This window comes from Ursus maritimus, unplaced genomic scaffold (assembly GCF_017311325.1).
Source record: "Ursus maritimus isolate PB19 unplaced genomic scaffold, ASM1731132v1 scaffold_17, whole genome shotgun sequence".
Classification (NCBI taxonomy): Eukaryota; Metazoa; Chordata; class Mammalia; order Carnivora; family Ursidae; genus Ursus; species Ursus maritimus.
Window position 1 is genome coordinate 8,160,081 of NW_024424119.1, and position 20,995 is coordinate 8,181,075.

At 48.4% G+C, this 20,995-nt stretch overlaps 1 long non-coding RNA gene across 2 annotated transcripts; it reads left to right on the forward strand.

Moving 5' to 3' along the window:
- Positions 1–942: 942 nt before the first annotated feature.
- LOC103662181 lies at positions 943–20,115 on the forward strand. 2 transcript variants are annotated; one of them, XR_005835181.1, is made up of 4 exons: positions 943–3,173; positions 12,631–12,770; positions 16,303–16,482; positions 17,969–20,115. It is a non-coding gene; the product is annotated as an uncharacterized LOC103662181 (long non-coding RNA). The 2 variants fall into 2 exon arrangements; XR_568373.2 differs by lacking the exon at positions 16,303–16,482 and having other exon boundaries at positions 965–3,173.
- The last annotated feature ends 880 nt before the right edge of the window (positions 20,116–20,995 follow it).

A 20,995-nucleotide genomic window follows, 5' to 3' on the forward strand; every position in this document is an offset into this window, starting at 1 on the left:
GTCTGAGACACAGAGCGACATCAGGTGAAAGCAGCAGCAGAACAGAGACAGACAGGGACAAAACACACACACACATAGCCAGACCCCAAGAGAGGGACACAGAGAGAGTCGCACGCAGAGAAAGACAGAAAGGGCTGGGAGAGGGGGGTGGCGGGGGCGGGAGTGGGGCGAGAGGGAAAGTCTCCAGCCAAATGCGGGAGACTTGGCAGGTGGAGAGCAGCAGCCGGCCGGGCAGTCCCTGCACTTGCTGCCTCTAGTCCATTGTTGTCTGGAGGGGGGAGAGGGACTTGTTTGTTTGTTTTGTTGTTTGGCCTCTTTGTCTCTTTTGTTCCAAGCAGTTAGTTTGCTCCTTTCCCAGACACTGGGCTGATGGAAGCGCTTTATGGATTTTTCTTAAAGGGACAGGATTCGCTAGTTTACCAGGACAGTTTTAGAGATGTCTTAGTCCTAACCAGTTTCCACCTAACCGGCTATACATACACGTCCGTATTTTTAAAAGATCGTAGTAAGTGTGGAGTGTTAGTATTTATGCTGTTTTGTGACTGGTTAACAAGAATAAGCGGGTCAATTTCACCCTCCCCCCTAAGCCTCCTCCTCCAAGCTTGCCAACAGTGCAGGGGGAAGAAGGAAGGAAAGACAAAAAGAAGAAAACCCTACAAACAAAAGTAAATGGAAAACATACATAAATAACTCCAAACCTTGGTACATGTTCTTACCCTCCCCTCCCCCTTTTTAGCATCAAGATGAGAAATATAAACTTGAGCCTTAAATAAGCCCCAGTAGAGGGGTTTGAAGGACCAGGGATGGCTAGGGCATCCCTTCCCTGACACTGGCAAGGCGCTGCAGGCCTCACCCCCAGGCCCCTTTCCTGCAGGCCCTTCCCAGGCTCCATCCTGGGCGCTGGGGGCTTGGGGAGCCCAGCCCAGTCTTGGGTCACCCCCTGGGGCTTGGCCTTCCTGAAGGAATGGACTGTGAACACACTCAGGAAGCCCAGTGCCCCTGTTGGAGGGCACTGAGTCACTAACCTGAGCCGAGAGCTGCTTTTTCTTTATTTGAGGAGAGGTCTGGGAAAGGGGTATCCCGCAAGCCTTTGACTTTTCTGTTCCACAGAGACTCCCAGTTTCCTGTCCTTCATAATAATTTGAATAAGTTTTGGTCTAAAGCAGACAGCTTTTGAAAGAAATGGAATTTCAAAACAGGTCCAAATTCATTCACATCAATTTTGAATTTATCTCTAGCTCTCCCCTGAAAAGAATGCCCAGTCCTTTATCTCAATCCCAACTTTGTCCTCTCCTCCCCGTCTTAAAATCTCTCAGTGAAATCTAGGGTGCCAGAGATTAAAGATCAGTGCATACAATCCAAGCGCTTGGGGTTCTAGGGAAGGTTCAAAGAGGGTGGAGGTGGGAGAGGGAAGTGGGTGCCCCTTTGTGAACGGGATCCTTTATAATTCCAAGCAAACACAAATCGGAGCGGCTGCCACAGTTGTAGGGTACAGGCTGGCTCTGGGGGCACAGCGAGCCCTCAGCTCCACCCCACCCTCTGGGAGTTTGGTACTTAAAAGAAAAGAGAGACAATTCTGTCAGCCGCTGGCTAGGGTTTGAGGGTGGTGGGGTGAGGAGTTAAGAAGCAAGCTGCTGACACACACAACTTACCTACCTCTATCATATTTTTCTCCTCTCGCCTTCCGCGCCCCCCCTTCAAAGCTGCCGTAAGTGTCCCGCCAACATCACCACGAAGTTTTGCTTCTACTAGGGTGCCAATTGAAGGACGCAGGCCGCCCCCCTCTCTCTCTCCGACACAACCTTGGTGACAGCGTGGGCCAAGGCTTGCAGGGACCAGCCCAGAGTCAGGGGTTCTGGGGGGAAAGGCGACAAGGCGATGCTACCTCGGAGCCTGGCGGGCCCAGTCCGAGTGAGGCCTCTGGGAGGTGCGGCCCAAGGCACGTGGGACACGTGTTTGCCCAGAGTTTGGAAAGAGAGAATGTTGTGGGGCGCGGGTCTCCCCGAGACTCTTGTGGGAGGGCGCATTTGTAACCAGCTTTGATTTGGGCAGACGTCTCCCGTCCCGGGTCACACGAGGTAACCCATGTCCTCCTAACCTTGAGCGTAAACTTGATTCTGATTTGGGCACATAGGCGCAGCCAGGCTGAACCCGTCAGCTTCTGCGGACATCGGTTAGGGGCAGGCTTCGTCTGTGGCCAATGATCACAGGATCACAAACAGCACGTGGAAAGATCAAAGCAAAGTGCTGGCCTTGACCCTGGCGGGGTCAAGTCCGATTCCAAGCCCAATCCTGCGGGGTTCAGAAACCGCGCTGCAACCCCAGGCCCGGGAGTCCGCCCGGCGCCGTCCGAGGAGGATTTCGTTTCTATTCCCCGCACGCGTCCCAGCAGCGCACCAGGAGATCCTGTTTCGCCGGAACGTTCCCGTTGACTTGTTGGTTTGAAAGTTGAAGCCCCGGGGTAGTAAGGCTGGCCACAAAAATTTCAAACCCCGCTAATCCTAGACAAAATAAAAACATAATAGGCCACAAACCAACCAACTTGGGGCAAATTCTGTGGTGGTCTCCTGGCAGGGCACATGGAGCTGCGGGACCTGGAGGGAGTGAACCTTTCTGCCTCTAACTCCCAACGTGTGGGAAGACCTCAGGATGGTGTAAGAGCCGGGTCTGCTCTCCATTGCTTCCTCCTGTCTTCTAAAGAAGTACAAAAACAACCCCCCAAACCGGCCGGGGGGTGGGGGGCAAGGGGCACAGGAAGCCTGCCTAGATCCCGAGCTTTGGCACGAATTTGCCTCACACCAAGACGTAGGGTCTCCCAGGGAGACGAAACCGAGGCGGAGAAACCGCGGCCAGGGAGCCCCTGGCCCCCACTCTGGAGCAACCCGCCCAGCACGAAGAGTGCGTCTCCCGATTCCCACGCTGGGGACCTGGAAGGCAGGCGGACGCTCGAGGCTCCAGCAGGGTGGAATCCTAAAGAAAAAAATCTGAAAGGAGAAAAAAATAAATTTGAACAAAACTAAACTACAAGCCCGAAGGTCCCCGCCGCGAGCGAGGTGGGGGAGGAGGGGGCGGGAACGGCCGAGGCGCGGAGAGTGGGGGATGCGAAACGAACTCCATCCCCTGCAGCGTCGGTGCCTTCGGGGGCTCCACCACCGCGCGCTCCCACCCGCAAGGTTTGGACTCGCGGGGGAGGGGGAGAGGGGAGGGAGAGGAGAGGAGGCTAGGTGGAGGGAGGGGGGAGGAAGTGGTGGTTCTCTTTCTCCTCCTGCCAGCGTCAGCCGAGGGGAACTTGATGGAGGTGGCAGAGCTCGAGAAAACTTTGGAAAGTTTAGGTAGCGCGGCTAGCGGTGGAGGCGCAGGGCGAGCAAGCAGTGCTGGGGTGGGTGTGGGGGAGCGGGCCGGGTGCCTTTGGGAGGCCAGGTCCCCAGGTAGATAAGGATCCAAGTATCCGGGGTCAGGTCCGCCCACGGCCCCAGAGGCTTCGAGGGGCTGACCGCGGGACGTTTCTTTAAGAGACGGACAAGACAGAGCCGGTAGTGGGGCGGTGTGTGCCAGTGCCGAAAGCACTACCCGGAGACCGCTCAGAGCCACAGCGGGAAAGGCTCGTCTGCCAAGGCGGCATTAGATCCGCCCGCCCAGGGGCCTGGTCCCCCATCTTCCCCCGCCCAGCGAGGGCCGCGCGCGCCAGGGATCTTTGGGGCGACGCGCGAGGTTTCGAGTCGCGCTTCGGGTCTCTGCGCACCACGTGCGTCCACGGCCTCAGGCGGGGACGTCTGCGCTAGTGCCCCCGAAGGGGAGGGGGCCACGCGGCCGGGAACCGGCCTCGGCGACGCCGCAGCCCGCTCACCCTTGCTGGGGGCAGGACAAAATGGCCCAACCCAACTTCTCCCTGCGCCCTGGGAAGGAAGCGTGGTGCGCCCGCTGGAGCGCGAGGCCGCCGCCGCCGGTTCCACACACGGCCTGGCATTCTGCTTTTCCTCACTGCGCACCAGGGAAAGGCATAATTCAATTATATCATTCAAGTGCCACCCAGCTTCTTCCTCTTTTGCTCTGCAGCCTAGTGCATTTCGAAGGGGAATCTCCCAATTCTCAAATAAATCTCTCTCTCTCTCTAAGCCCAGCTGGGTTTTGTAGTAACCATTGGGACGAAAAAGACCAAAAGAAAAAAAAAAAAAGAAAAGAAAGAAAGAAAGAAAGAAAAGAAAGAAAAAAAAAACCCAAATCAGATGTGAGTTTACAGTCTGAAGCGGCTTATTTGGGCTCATTGAGCTCCATTCCAACTCCGCGCGGCTCACTCTATTTCGGGAGAAGTTGGAAAAAGGAGAGAATACAAGGTTATTTAAAGTGACTCCCAGAACGCGACTTTCCTTCCAAGACTCCCTGGGTGTCTGCGTCTGGGCTCCAGCTTACCGCGGGCCCAGGCGACCCAGCCTTGATTATTGAAACCGGGGTAGCTCCCGGGTGAAACTACCTGTTGGGAGAATGCGCAGTCTAGACCTTCGGCCTTCCTTTCTCCCGCGCAATCCCGGCAGCGACCGGATGGTTCTGGGTTTGGCACGAGAGGGGAGAGGGCAGAAGAGCCAGGAGCAGCGGACAAAGTCAGCAGCGCCTGGTACTACCCAGCGGACTGCGCTGGCGCTTTGGGAACTGGAAGCAGTCCCCAGTACGCTGTGCGGGGCCCCTGGCTGCAGGGATGCGCCCAAACTCGGCACGATTCTCGAAATTCGGAAATCACGAAGCGGTGCCGTTCGTGTTTGCGGCTTCACGCAAGTCTAACTTAAAAAAAAAAAGCAAACAAAACAAAAAAACAAGAAGCCTCCTGGCAGCTTTCTCGGCGCCCACCCCCACGCCGCACTCCAACCCCCAGCACTTTCCCCTGCACCGAAATTCACTTTACTACTTCTTAAAATTCGGAAAACTCCGCCGCCGCTCGGACGCGCGGCAACCCAGAAGCTGCTTGAAGCAGCTCTCTTGCGAGCAAACAGAATCTCTGTATCTTAAAACAACCTAACTGGACGAGGTAGCAGAGCTAGCAATAACAATCTGAGCAGTCTTTGTAGCCTATTGGGGAATTTTTGGAGGCTGGGGGATTCGGGACTTGTCTCTCACAGGAACCTGTGAGAAGTACAGTTCGGGCCGGGCCCTGGGGCTGGAAGTCTCATTGGGGAAGCGCACAGCCCGGGTTTGGCGCGCGCGTTTAATTACATTCTTTCCTGCAAACTCTCCCGCAGAGCCGGCACCGACGTTACATCGGGGGGATGTGGAGGCACAGGCTGGGCTAAACCGGGTAATTTCCCCCTAGACGCGGAAAGCACTCGGCGTTGTGTCTCCGATGCGGGTTTCTGCCTATTGATAGCGAACCTCACTCAGTTTGGGGAGCAGTGGAACTTGGGAGAAGCCCTACCGACGGGCCCGTTTGGGGTCCGAGGGTACGGGAACCCTTTTCTGCGATCGGGGGCACAGCGGGGCTTTATTTCTCAAGGCATGCGCTCGCATTCTCCATGCTCACAAAGCACTCGGCTTAAAACGAAATGGGGACAAATATTAGGCCACTGCAGGGAAGGAGGAGGGTGAGCCTCATCTTGTTTAGGATACTTGTTTTGACAGCGAAGACTGCTGGGCTACGCGGAAGAACGGGGATTTATTAATGAGAATTTATTGCACAGGAACGAGAGTTGTGACTTCGAACTAAAAGACGGCGCAAGACGCTTCCCGCGCGGCGGTCTTTTATGATCCTGGCAGTATTAGCCTGTTCGGCCCCTAAGTCACACCCCTATTCCCAGTCTTCAGTGGCATTTCCCTTCCCAGTGTGCCTCTTTCCTGTGCCCACTCATCTGGGCTTCGTGCTGCCCAGGACCTTTCGGCGTCTGGAAAAACTCCTGCAAACTTGCCCTTCCCCAAGCGCATACGCGCGGGTGGGCTCTCGCCGAGCCGCGGCGCCGCTGCCCCGGGACCCTCCGGGGCCTGGGAAACCCGGCGTATTTTCCAGCGCTCAGCCTCGGCGCTCCTGTTTTATTTCAGTTCCATCCCAGGGGCACGGACCCAAGGATAATAAACAATGCTGCTTATTAGAGATACAAACGGGCGCAGAAAAGAACCACGCGGAAAAGCAAGCACAGAGACATTTTAGCAAGCGGCCATACATTCACAACTGTCTTTGAAAGTGACTTGTAATGAACAGTGGAGGTAGCTCTTCAAAATTACGGAAATTCGCAAAATATAGGTTTGTCAAAGTATGATGGTTGGAACTATTTTTATTTATTTGGTTTTGCCTCTGGAAATCAGGCGGAGTTGTTGCTACCTGCCCAAGCCTCTCTACAAGCCGCCTCCTCCTCCCTTATCCCCCTCTTAGATCGCTAGGCCTCACACACAAAAAAGGGAGGGGTCTTCCAGGTGTCGGCATGCTTTGCTACCGTTATTCCAGATCCTCAGGAGTTGAAAACACTACCTTCCCTTTAGGCAGTGACAACGCGGGCTTTGGGGGGCGGGGGAGGATGTCATTGTAACGGGTGTGGTCAAATAATTCAGTGATGGGGGGGAATTCTCCCTTTCTTCTTTCTCTTCTTCTTCTTCTTCTTCTTTTTTAATATAAACGCAGATACCTTCTGAGTGTTGGCCATGAGAGTGGGGGCCGATGATTCCTCTTGAGGTGAGGGTGAAACCGATTTCTGCCCTGCCTGATGGCCTTGAGAAAGGGCCTCCCATCTGCTCTGATCACCGCCCCCCCCCCCAATGTCAGAAAATCTTCCTGCCTGCAAATATTGGCACGACGCTGCTGCGACAGGCGGTGCTGCTTTAAATAGGAAGGAGACCGCGGGGCGAAAAGAAAGTCACAACCTTCCTACCCACCGACTACCTGCCTCCAGTCCCCAAAGGCCAAGCGCTGGCAAAGGAGACTTATAAGGAAAGCCTCGGACCTCGGAGCAGGATGGGAAATGAATCAGCTGAGAGTTCCAGGAACAAATCTCTGTTTGATGCTCAGGGGCTGGGGTGCCCCAGAACAAGTCTCCCCCCATTTAGTGCCTGAGCACCTGTACTTCCTCTGGCCCTGTCTCTCCATTTTTCCATTGTCGTTGTTCAGATAGAGGTAATGCTGGACAAAACTCCAGAGGTGCTTTAGTCCAATTCTCCTGGGCAGCAGGTTTCTTTTGACTTTATCCAAAGGGCCGACTCTGCTTCTGGCAGTGCTAAGGGGAGGGTCTGTTCTCATCAAAGCTAGCCCCTGTGTCCCACAGAGAACCCTCATTCCACCCACCAACCAACCGCCTGGGGCTGGCTCTGGCTGGGCCAGGGGACCCGCTCCTGAATTACACCCCCTCTGACAACCAAGGGCATCTCTCTGGAAATGGTCATGGTGTCCACTGCACCCAAGGAATAGTCTAAAGCTTCTCTGCCCAGCTCCTACTTAAGTTGATGGCTTTGGATGGTGTTTGCGAATTTTTGTTTCCTCACTTAATTTCTGTTTTATCTCCAGAACTTGGTCCGCTGTCTCCAGCGCTTTCTGCCCACCCTAGAGGCCAGCCTCTCCTAGGAAGGGAAGGATTTGTGCCTGATGAGCTCCAGCTTGCATTTGCAGAGACTGGCCGCATTTTAGAGGGTGCCTCAGGCACTTCTGGTGGTGAGCTTGGCTCTAGCCTTCCCATTATTTTCCCATCAGTTGGACCATGTCTTGTAATTTTATAGAGGAGGGAACTGAGGCACAAAGAAGGGACTTGACTTACCCAAGGGCATACGATGAGCTGAGAGCAGAGTCTGCACCCCACCCAAGGATTCTTGATTTGAGGTCCGTTTGCTCAGTTCTGAGGCTGGTGTAGCTGACAATACACTACTGTTCAGGAAGAATCCACAGTGTGCCAGGCCCCTTGCCGTGCCAGAAGCTTTACATAGGTTATCATTACAGTAACTCTAAAGAGCATTATTAGCCCCAATAAAAATTTTTAAAAATTATAAGAGTAACATATACATAAGATACTTCAAATAATGCAAAAGGGCCTAAACTGAAACTAAGTCTCTTACTCTCCCCCCTTTTCCAGAATGATGTTGGTATTTTTCATCCCTCTGTGGCTCTGTCCATGTCTAATAGACGTTACCATTACTTTCCGAGCGAGGACAGGGAGGCTCCCATTCAAACTGATCGCCGGCCGTGGCCACCGGTCTCCCACCCAGTGCTGCCATCACTACGTCAGCAAAGGCGAGTGGGGGGAATGAGGCCACAGGTAAAAAAAAGGATCAGGTGAGAGTTCACATCACCGCTTCCTTTCCTCCCCACCTGCATCCACTGATGCTACAGCTTTTCAGGAGCTGAGACCATTAACTCTCTTGGTGCAGGTAACCTCACCATCATTTGTGAGGGCTGCTTTCTGTCCAGGCCTCGGTGCAACTGGACAGACAGCTTTCCTTGGGCCCCTGTCACCTCGCTGCTGTCACCCCAGTGCTGCCTCCAGCCTGCGACAGTTCTGGAACTGGGGCAAGCTGCTTCCGATTTCCCTTCCTGTCCCTCTGGGTTGCTGGGAGGCTCAAATGAGAGCCCCGCAGAGGACTGTAAACTTGAAATCTTTTTACGTAAATAGAGCAGCTGCTTTTCAAAGGATTGGTGTAGGACCCTGTGGCCCTTCAGTTCAAAAGAGTGAATGTTTAGGGTTCTTTGCAAAAGGGTGTGTTTGTCTGTGGGATACGGGGGTTCACATTTTGGGGGAGTTGTGTCTATATTAGCAGGTACGGAAGTGTGTCTTAAAGTGGTAAGGGATGTTCATTTATCTGTGAAAGAGGGGAACACTGAGCCTCTGGAATCCGAGACATCGGTGAATGTGAAGTGGATTTCCTCTGCTGGAGAACACTTACAGCCAAGTTGGTGAGGGCAGAAGGAGGCACGTGCTTGGGGTGCACAGTGGGTCAGTAAGAAGTGGCTGAAAGGATGCTTCAGCCTGTCCCTTCGGGTAGGCTGCTGTTAGATGTTCAGGAGCGGACAGAGGGCAGTGAGGGTGAACATTGGGCCGCTCCAGCTTTCCAGAACCAATCATTTCATTTGTTCGTTACTATTTCTGTGAGTGGAAAGGAGAAGGATTTTAGAGGATGCATGTGATCATGCTTTCAGGAAAAGCTAGTTCTGTTCTTCATTCTGGAAAAATTGCTGGAAAATCCTGAATTGGGGTGGGGGGGCTCCAGGTGAGAGCAAATGATGGGGCGGTAGCCACTGGCTCCAGGGCTTTGCAGAAGAGGAGCGGCCTGGAAGGGTCTGGTGTCTCTGAGAAGCCCTTCTAGAAACGTGCACAAGTCTGAGACAGTACAGAGGGAGAGTCTGAGCGTCCAGGAGGAAGGGGAAAAAAAACCGGTTTTTAGATGAATGAGGGGGGTTGGGGAGTGAGCCGGTTCCAGAGTGAAACCGAGAAAGGAGGGAAAGTCATTTTTTTTGAGGCCCAGCCAGACTTCAGGGCTTGCCTTCAGTGCCTGTGTCAGGACAAAGGATGCTGCGCCCCCTGGTGTCAGACTGGCAGTCAGCACCGCTCGCTGCCGCGGAGACCTGAGGCCCGAGAGCCCCGCGCTCCCGCTGGAAAAGTCCACGGGTCAGGCGGATGCCTTTTATTCCGTTCGCTAAGGGAGTTGAAGTTGAAATCGTCTTTGCTTTCTCGACTCTGGAGTCTAAATAGAGACTCTGCTGGAGAGAGAGAAGGGTTTTGTTGTTGTTTTAGGTGCAATTTAGGCCAACAGGACAATGACCGCTTGGAAGTAGCCTGGTGAGGTGGGAAGTCCACGGACCTGAGAGAAAAGACCTGCATTTGAGGTGGAGTGTTGGTCTGGGGCGAGTCATTCAACATTTTAGAACCTCCCTTTCCTTGTCTTAGAAACAAAGGGATTAGAGTACCATGCTTTTAACGGCTTTCCCAAGCTCCACTATTAGGATTTATGAATTACTGCACTGTTCTCCAAGAACCTTGCAAATTGGGTATGATTTTTATTTTTATTAGCATGCAGGTACACATGTTCTATGTTTCAGCATGAGCTCCCTGATTCCGAGCAAAGGTGTTTGTGTCCCCTTTCCTTTAAAAAAGGCAAAATACGCCTCGTTTCAGTACAGAAGCCATCCCTTCCACCTTTCATGGAGCCCCCTGCAAAAAGCAACAGAGTGAGCAGGTCTTCAGTCTCTGCTCTGTTTCTTTTAAAAATAAAGTAGGAAAGTGTCGTGCTGGAAATTATGCTACTGAGTGTTACATGCGGTAGGTGTGAATATATGCTTCAACAGTTCCAGGCACAAGACCAAAAACGTCCCCAGAATTAGCAGAGTTTTCAGCTATAATCTGGCTAACATTTCTACAAATAGGGTACAAAGACCAATTTGAGAGTGTGCTCTCTCTAAGGGGCTGTACGGTTGGGATTCCGCTGAAATGTAGGGCCATCCCTTATACGGTCACGTGATTTTAGTGGGCTCAGCCCCAGGAAAAATTATGTAGTGGCTGAGAGTTCCCTCTCCTAAGACCCACACGTCTCATCACTGGGATGAGTAGTCAGTTAGACCTCATGGTGACTTCTTTCTACGCTGCACTTAAACTCCGATCTCTGCGTGATGTCTGCATTTGGGTTTTGTTTTTAAGAAACTGGTTGGAGCCCTGCGAAGGATCCCTTGAGTTGTCTTGCAGACGTGGAGGGTGTGTGCAGCCGTGGGCGTGTGACAGACGGTGTCACTACTCTGGATGCAACACTAGGGGAGCAGGTCCCTCTGTAGGGGAGGGGCGCCCAGGGGGAAGGACAGCAGCACAAACAAGAGGACCCATGGCAACTGCTGGGCCCAGGCCAGTGCAGAGAGTTGGAGCTGTGTGCCCCTCTGAAGTGAACAGCTGTGGCATGGGCTGAATTGACCTCCAAAATTCATATGTTGAAGGCCTAACCCCCAATACTTCAGAAAGTGGCTGTATTTACAAATAGGGCCTTTAAAGGTGTGACTAAGCTAAAAGGAGGTCATTAGGGTAGTGCTAGTCCGGTGTGACCGGGGAAGTCCTTATCAGAAGAGGAGGTTAGGACGCAGACAAGTACAGTGGGAAGCCAGTATGAAGAAACACCAAGAAGGCCGCCATCCCTGAGCGGGCGAGCTGAGGAGTGAAGCCTTAGGAAGAAGCACTTCTGCTGACACCTCGTTCTCACACTTCTAGCCTCCGGTATTGTGAGAAAATAAATTTGGGCCACTCGGTCCATGGCACTTTGTCATGGTAGGCCTAGCAAATGAATACAAGTCACGGCCTGGTGCGATCCCCCCAATTCTGGGGATCCGTTGAGGGATGTGGACCTGGAGTTACCAGTGTTGGATAGAGGTTTAGAATCTTCAATGTTGGGAGCAGGGCTAGCTTCATGAACAGTGTGCAGTCGCGCAGCACCCCATCCTTGGTCCAAGAAGGGCCTCCGTACTTGGTTTAATGTTCTGCTGTGGCTGTCTGGAAATTCTTTCATTTTGAGCAAGGGGCCTGCACTTTCTTGTTGCACTGGGTCCTATGAACTATGTAGTTAGCCCTTGCTGACAACTGACACAAATGGAAAATAAAGTGCTGGTTCAGAGTATGGGCGCCAAAACAAAACATGTCTGAGGCTGGATGTAGCATGGGACGCTCGCATGGACTTTCTGTCACCAACTGGATTAAGACCTTCCATTCTCTGAGAATCCCTAGGAATGAAATGATGGCGCCCAGAGATTTTCTGGGGTGGGAGGAAAGGCACAGATATTCTGTGGCTGTGATTCCCTGAGATTTTGCGTGAGCTGGTGGGGCCCTGACCAAGATTTCTTTTTCCCCCCCTCAGGGACGGGCAGTGAGAACGTCACAATAAGAACATATGTTGAGGAAAGGCCCAACACGAGGAACCGGAGGGTTGGTTTGCAGGGGAGGGCTGGGTTGGGTCCTGCACGTGGCTGGGGCTGGAGGCGTCCCCAGAGTCATCACCCATCCGGGCACTGGAGTTGGGCTCTGGAGACTGAACGGAGGATACTTGTCCCCCAGTCTGAGCAGGACTTTGAGGGCTGCTGCAGCCTCGTGTCAAGACAACATGGAGAGACAGCAAGTAACAACACTGAGCGAGGATGGGCTAGACTCCGGTTTTGTGCCCGCGGTTTGTGGGCAGGACTCTTGCTTTGGAGCAAGTCGGTCCCAGGATTCTTGGGCGGTTCTCAGTTGGGCTGCATTAGGAGCCTTGAGCTGCTGGAGGGAAACCCTGCCTGTTGTGAGGCAGACCCAAGCCCTTACTTGTAAGTCACTAATCCACTTCCATTTCCTGGGGCACGCCATACCAGTTGCTTCTAATGTGGAAGGGGAAGTTTTGCCCCCGGTGAAAGGCATGTAGCCATCAGTGAGTAGAGTCATGGGGATATTATGGAGAGATCCTGTTTTTAAGGAGAAGCGTTGATGTATAGAAGCTCCCTGAAAATATTACAGTAGAATGTTTGGTCAGGAGGTCTGCTTTTCTGGTTCTCTTTCTGCCCAGTACTGGCTAACTGGAGAGGGTACATTTTAAAAGAAGTAATTTCTAATGCACATTTATGCAAACTCCCCGAGGGGAAGGAGTGAAAGACTGTTTGAGACACTGAATTTCTTGGAAGGAAGTTGCTATATAAATTAGTATAGAGCTTTGTTTTTCTTCCCCCCATGGCAGGTTTGCAGGACATACCGAAGAACTCTCCCATCGTGCAAGAGAGAAAACGAAACTCTCTCCTGGCCTCTAACAGCGAAACTAAAATGCCCCCTCTTTCTTGAAAGTTTCCCAAACCTCGTGAGTCTGATTTCCAGATCAGAGTAAGGTTTTATTTTTATTATTCTTTATACTTTGCATCGGGAGAGCCCCTGAAGGAGCACTGTGACGGACTAAGTGTGGCTTCTCGTGGGCAGGCCAGGACTTCGTACAGCAGGGGGAATCCAGCCACACCTACACAGTGCGCCCTGAGCCAGCTCCTCCTCCTGACAAACACTGCCCTCCTCTTCCCTGAAGTGTATAAGTAGGACCCCTCCTTTGGGCTGAGCCAGTTCTCAGATTCTGAAGGGGTTAGAGATACTGACCCAATATGTAAGAGGATTGAACTTCTATATGTGGCATTTCTTTTTTTTTTTTTTTTTTAAGATTTTATTTATTTATTTGACAGAGAGAGAGACAGCCAGCAAGAGAGGGAACACAAGCAGGGGAGTGGGAGAGGAAGAAGCAGGCTCCCAGCGGAGGAGCCTGATGTGGGGCTCGATCCCATAATGCCGGGATCACGCCCTGAGCCGAAGGCAGACGCTTAACCGCTATGCCACCCAGGCGCCCCTATATATGGCATTTCTGACCTAATTCCTAAATGACAGCGCCCTTAAACATGTGGAAGATAAGAAACCTTGCTAAACATTTTAACCGAAAAGACCATTAGTTTTAGAGAAATGAAATCTATGTCCACATAAAAACTTGTCCGAAAATTTCACAGGAGCATTATTCATAGTAGCCCAAAAGGGGAACCAATCCATGTGTCCATCAACTAATGAATGGATAAACGAAAATGTGACGTAGCCACACGACGAAATACTATCTGGCAATAAAAATATGGTATCGGATTTTGCTACGTGCTACACTGATGAACTTTAAAACATGATGCCAGTCACAAAGGAGCATGTATCATATGATTTCATTTGTATGAAATTCCTAGAATAAACAGTCCTACAGAGACAGAAAATAGACACGTCGTTGCCGAGGGCTGGGGGTCAGAGTCGGGGCATTGGAAGATGACAGCACTACGGTAGTTTCTTTTTAAGGTGGTGAAAATCTCCTAAAATTAATTGTGGTGGGGAATGAGCAACTCTGGGGATGTATCAGAAAATACTGAACTTTGCACTTTAAATGGTGAATTGCATGGTGTGCAAATTATATTTCAATAAAGCTGATCAATTTTTTTAAAGAAATACTTTTTAAAAAAGATTTTATTTATTTATTTATCTGAGAGAGAGAGACAGAGAACTTGCAGGGGGAGAGGGAGGGGGTAGGAGAGAGAATGTGAAGCAGACGCCATGAGCAGTGGGGAGCCCGAAGCGGTGGCTTGATCCCATCACCCTACGAGGTCAGGACCTGAGGCGAAGCCAAGAGTTGGACACATAACCAGCTCAACCACCAAGGCACCCCAAGAAATGATACTTTTAAAAAGACCATTCGTTTCTGTCTCTTTCCAGACACATGTATCTAGGCTTAAAAACAGATTTTATGAGCTAAGTAAAGTGACAACGTGAAAAATAGTGATTTTCCCTTGGGTAGAACTGGCAGACCCAAGTATAGCCACAGTACTTGTACCTGGAACGCCTTTGAACTTCGCTGAAACATTTTTCCTTGGCCCGAAATCATTGAAATATATTTAAAGGATACTGAAGTGACTTTGTTGTTTTTGTCTTCCTGATACTCCTTTCCCCTCCTTTACGTCATAGCTCCCCAACTTTCTCTTAAAGAACCATCCACCTTATTTTCAGTTCATGGGGTTTGAATAGTGCTGACCCCGCACCTCGGGCTCTATGAGTTAGTCCCGATGGATCAGCACATTTTAGCCAGTGGCGTGTTGGAGCAGCCTCATTCCAGCTTATTCGAACCAACTGGAAAATTTCTAGAAATGTTGCGAGCCAGTTGTTAAATGTGATCACTATTAAAATTTAAAGTATATACATTTATAATTAAATAAGTGATATTTAAAACAGAGTTATTAGGCACTCAAAACTCCTCACCTCCTAATGATTTGAATACATGTTACGATTATCCATGCCCCCGAGGTTCCTTTCATCTGTCGGATATGCACGATTGAAGTGCCTTCCTGTGCCTCTCTTCCCAACTCCGTGGTTCGATGACTTCCTGTTGGCAGCTTGAAATTGACCATTCGTACTATTAATGCCACACAACTAGGTCAATGCCATATGTTGGGGCTTCTCCTTTTTCGTCAAGGAGATTGTTAATCATTTACCAGCTGTAGTGGGGTATATAGTGCCCCTGCTCCTCCCCCCAAAGATGTTTGTGTCCAAATCCCAGGTGTTTGTGAATATGACTTTGGGAAAAGGATCTTTGCAGCTGCGTTTACGTTGAGGCTCTTGAGGTAGGATCATCCCGGATTATCCTAGGAAGCCCCACATACAATCACGTGTGTCCTTGTAAGATGAGGCAGAGGGAGTTCGACACGGACACACAGAGGAGACACACAGATAGGACAAGGAGGCAGTGAGACTACAGAGATTGAGTGAAGTGATACAACCACAAGCCAAGGAATGCCTGAAGCTACCAGAAACTGGAAGAGGCAAGAAACAGAATCTCGCCCTGGAGCCTCTAGAGGGAACCCAGCCCTGCTGACACCTTGACTTTGGATCGCTGGCCTCCAGAAATATGAAAGAAAACATTTCTGTTAGTAAGCCATCCCGCCTGTGGTGAACTGTGATGGCAGCCACAGAAAACTAACATACCCACACACCACTGGCGTACTGTTGTAGGGTCAGGGATGGGCATGTCACCCCAGTCAGGACAACAGGAGGTCAGCTTCTATTGCCAAAAAAACAATCTCCTACTTAGGAGTTGCCAAATGGTGCCATCTTTGCCATGACAGCTGCCTAGGAATTGAACACAGCACAGAAAGCCACCAAGTTGGGATCTAGAGAGAGAGAGACATTCCGGACCATGCTGTTTGAGAAGCTGGATCTAGTCTACTACTGGAATTCTCTGTTACACAAATTAATTAATTTTTTTAAACCAAGTTCCTAACCAATATACACCTGTGACCTTTCAGAGAACATTGGAAAGGGTTCGCTTGTGCTGACAGGGTTGTAAATACATACAATTGCTTTTATTTGATCAGTTACTATTGAAATCAGGCCTAATAACAAAGACAGTCAGGGAAACATATATCAAACAGGGAACAATCTGACGTCTACCTGAATTCAATCATGTTCACTTGTTCCAGAAACACTTATGGTACCCAACCATGTTTAAAGTGTTCTATTCAGGACAGAAATCCATACATTTAAGAGCTTACAACTTATTTGCCAATAAGGAGTTTAGGATAGCTCGCATTACTGAGGTCACCAGCGGTATTAACTTTTCATTACATAGCCCATATTTTTCTGGACAGTACTAAATTCATATAATTTCATTATTTTTCCCAAAGAGAATTTGTTTAATGCACAGTTAAAATATTTTAACTTCTTTATGAGATTACATTTAAGTACATTCACAAATCATAAAAAAAACTTTTGGCAAATTGAATGGCTTTGGGTTGGGAAAATATTCTGGTGATTTTCTTTCTTTTTTCTTTTTTTAAGATTTTATTTATTTATTTGACAGAGAGGGAGAGAGCCAGGGGAGAGAAGCTAAAGGAGAAGCAAAGTTCCTGCTGAGCAGGGAGCCGACCCAGGGCTCAATCCAGGACCCTGGGATCATGACCTGATCCAAAGGCAGACGCTTAACCGACTGAGCCACGTAGGCGCCCTTCTTCTAGTGATTTCCAATGACAATGTACCTTTGGTAATTTCGTTCTTCTCAGGAATTTTTATTTTCCATTATCTTAGTAATTTGTTAGCAGGGATAGGCACATTTCTGAAAGGAGGGTGTCACAGAAAATTCCAGAGATAGACATACTCTATGGAATATTTTTAAAATAAAGAATATCTTTTAACATCTAGCATTTCTACCTTTACTTTTTCAGTTCAGGAGATTTAAAATTAATATTGCCCCATAATTCTATTTCTTTCCTATACCTTTTCAAATAGCCTTTTTTTTTTTTTTTTTTTGATGAGCACATTTTTTGTTTTGGATTAGTTCCCAGTCAACTTTTTAAATCTAATTAAACTCAACCTAAGTTTAACTCAGATAGCATTTGTGGTTAGTTTCTTTTTTAAATATTTATTTTACGTTTATTTATTTATTATCCATTTATATATTTTGAGGGGGGGAGGGGCAGAGGCAGAGGGAGAGAGAGAATCTCAAGCAGGCTCCATGCCCAGCCCAGCACAGAACCTTTCCGTTAGTTTCTTGGTAGTTGATAAACTGAAAGCCCATCTTTGGGAACAAAAAAAAAAAAAAAAAAAAGAGGTTCCTGAGGGTTGCTTGTTGCTAAAAGAGCCCCTTACTAATAATAAGGCACTAACATCAATAAACTAATGCCTACTTGTCTTGACTTAAAATCGAGATGAACTATCAAATGCCAATGTCCAAATATTATATTATTGTTTAGCACTTTACATTTGCTAATGGCATTACTTATCAAAGAAAGAATTGTTCTAAGTATTTTCAAGGCAAACAGCAACAACAAATAAACCCATAAACGGCCAAACACAGACAGAACAAACAAGCCGACCACACACACACAATCACACACGTGAGGCCTAGGGAGCAGAGATTTCACTAGGACATCCAGCAGACGTTAATCAGTCAATAACAATTCAAGTCAAGGATTGGACTCTCCTTCTAGTCTAGAACAATCCTCTCTTTTTTACAAAAAAATAGCCACCAAAATCTTTTGGGAGATGAGTAGCATTATCAATACGGACTGCAAGGAAAACATGACAAGTAAAAACTTAGCTTTCAGAGTCCCATTTTTCTAGCCCCATAAAAGCCCAAAATAAAAATTGGGAACACACTAAGTTCACCAAGGACAGGTAAACAGACCCAAAAGAGTGTTTAGGAAGTCACTTCCTATTAACAAAAGCAGCTTTTCAATATTACTCTTTCTTGGTAGTGCCGGCTAAGGAGAACCCAAGCAAGTTAGCTTTTCTCCTAAGGCTAAGAACAAACTCACCACCAAAGTTGAAACACAAGGAACCGGAAAAAATCAGTGATTTGTTCCCCGATGGCAACTGTATGCCGGAGACACAAGAGTTTCTTTACACTAAATCGTTTTCTTCATGTGGAAAACACTGATAGAAATCTAGGTGAATGGATGTAATTAAGTACTTGTGTGGCTCCAACTCTAAACTGTTTTTTTTTTTTTTTTTTCCATCAAACACCTCAGCACTGGCCCAGTAACCAGAAGAGAGGAACAGCCTTCTAAGAGTGAGGCCCTCCAGACATTTCCAAGCCGCCTGGACAAAGGCTTGGAATGACTACAATAGGGAACCATCCTGCCTTGGACCTCAGTCTGGATTGATGACCTAATCCGTCTTTTCCAACTCCGACTGCCATGGTTTTACGAGCATCAGGACCTGGGCGTCTGCCATTGTCAACAAGTACAGTGTCTTCGGAGCCTGAACACCCACAGAAACTCGAGTACCCCCCCAACGAACAGAGATCGCACAGTCTCCCACGGCTCTGGGGTGCCGCCTGTAGCTTTCACGTGGGACACCGAAACTTCTCTTTGGCAGGATAATTCTTAAAGGAAAGGAAGTGTTCCCGTTACTCTCTCCCCTGTTATCTTGGTTTAAGAACTCTGAGTCAGACAGGGCAGATCTCTGGGAAGCTAATTAAGCTTAGCTTAAGGGCCTGTCCTTTTCAGGGGCCGCTTCGGAAGTGCTGTACCTAGTTTTAGTATTTGTAATTTTCGTCTTTGTCATGAAGCGTCGCCTTAATTGTATAAGCCATAGCCCTCCCCCCAGCCACCATCGCCACAGTAGGAATCGGCCCCTGAGCTAGGTAAGTCACACCACGTCTTAGTTTGGCAAAAGTGTCAAAATTAAACACAAACTCTTCTTCAACTTTAATGACACCCCCGACCCCCAAATCACCGTTGAAGAGGAGACCTCTTAGAGTCTCTGGTCCTCAGACGTCTTCTCAACTACAGCGCTGGTTCAAAAACCGGCTGCATTTTGAATGTATTCTCCTTAGCTCCCCTTGAAAAGAACATTTCTTTGTGGGCTCATTATCACAATGGCTTGTAGACTCTAAAGGCCAGAGGAGTTTCCATGAGTGGCCTCCCTTTGGTTAAGCGACATCCCCGTTCCAATTTCAGCAAAGTTTTGTTTTCCGGTAGAGTTAATGGGTTTGGACTAGCCTTCTGCACTTTTGTAACAGGGCTCTCAAGGGACCAAGCTACAGAAACATTTATTTTTTTCTGATTACAAAAGTAATGGCATATCTCTATAAATATACATATACACATATATAAATAACTTGAAACATTATAGTAATACATAGCATTGAAAGTGAAAATCTTCCATAATCCCACACAGCTGAGAAAACCAGTTAACATTTTTTTCAAGGCGTATATTAAAATTTCATTTATTATTTTACAAAAAACGGGATTACAGTTCAACTTTGAAGCATGCTATTTTCCACCTAGCAATATGTCCTAGACATCTCTCTATGCCAGTCTGAAAAAAGTGAGCTGCTTTTTAATTTTCTTTTTAACGGCTCCATGGTATTGTACCGTAGAGCCGGACTGTACTATCTTTAACCAATTGCCTGCTAATGCACATTTGGGTTCTTTCCAGTTTTCCCTGTACCAAATATTCTTGCAAACATCATTTTACACTTACATCTTTGAGCCGTTGTAGGAGTATTTCTCTATGATGAATTCCCAGAAGGTGAGTTATTATTGGGTCAAAGGGTATGAGCATTTCATTTTTAATAGCTATTGCCAAATTGCCCTCCAATAATTTTATGCCGATTTATACCTTCAACCACACTGTAAGAAGGAGCCTGTTTCCCCACCCCCCTTAGCAACACTAAAACCATGCAATTTAGGGATGTCTGATGTGAGTTAGGAGTTAAGAGGTTCAGCCTGTGGAGTTTTTGCCTTTGTGAAAAGCTAACAAAGACATCAAAAGTCTCCCCCTTTCCTTGATGAAACCCCTGCTCTGAGCGAGCCGATACCCAGACAGACATCTAGCTAATGTGAGAGGTAAAAATGCCAACACCTAATGCTTGTATCTAGCTGGATTTTTCAGAGATAATTTGTCGTTGAGTGTATAAGCAAATGTGTTAGTTATAGAACACTTAATAACTTAACTATTCAAGAAACAGAAATCGGTCCTGCCCCTAGCACTGCTGTTTTAATGTAAACAACATACTTAATCTCAGAGCGTCAGTATGTTTACATCTGCAAAATTCCTTGATTTCATCTTTACGTTTATTGATGCAAAGCAACTTGAAAAATCTATTCTCTAAAGGTATGTGAAAAGTGCCTTTGAATGGGCCATTAAAGAAGAGCCAGGTTTGCCAATATCCAGGCCTCATGAACTTGCTTTGAGGATTACTACGGTTTACAGCCCCAGAATTAGGATCACTGGGCTTTAGATGGGATAAAACTTTAGGGGTTATCTAGTCGAAAGATTTCGAAACTGCTCCACAGAGCTTTGGGGTTGCTTTAGGGAGATAGAAGAGGCTGGTGGAAGAGGAAGGCAGCCAGCAGTTAAAGGTTCATGGTATTCCAATCCTAACTGCCCCTCAAGAGCCCTGCTTTGATCTGCTCATATGGTGGGTTATATATTATGTTGATCTCTTATTTTCCTCGTCTATAAAATAGACGTGAGAACAGTGCCTATTTAAGAGTAGTGAAGATTAAATTAAGTGATACTATACACGTACAGTGCTTAGCCCAGTGCCCCGCACATGCCAAGGACCCAATAAATGCTTGCTAATCTATTATCTAAGATTTTCAAAGGAAAATCTTAGGATTCTGTTGCTTACATCTCAAAACCACCCATTTACTTTTGCATCTATACAATAAGGGGCTATTTCAGATGGAGTGGTTTTCAATTTGACTGATTTCCTGCTTCTGAGTCCAGTGATCTTACTCTCAGATCCCAGTACACGTTGCTGGAGGTGCTGGGGGCTCTGACGACTCTGAGGATAACTGGCCTCCCACACACCAGGTGGCGCCACCTGCCACCCAGCTGGCCAAGATCATGGCTCCTCTATCCGCCTTGCTCTTGATTTATGAAAGAAATAGGATCTTGTGAAGAAAAGTTTTCCTTGCCCTGTGGGTGAAGTTGCCCACAGGTTCACCCCGAGAATTGAACACGAAAGTTGCCAACTGTTAGAAACCTTACTTAGTTGCCATCTCTTCCATGATGACGAGGACAATTGAAAGGAGTTCAGAAGT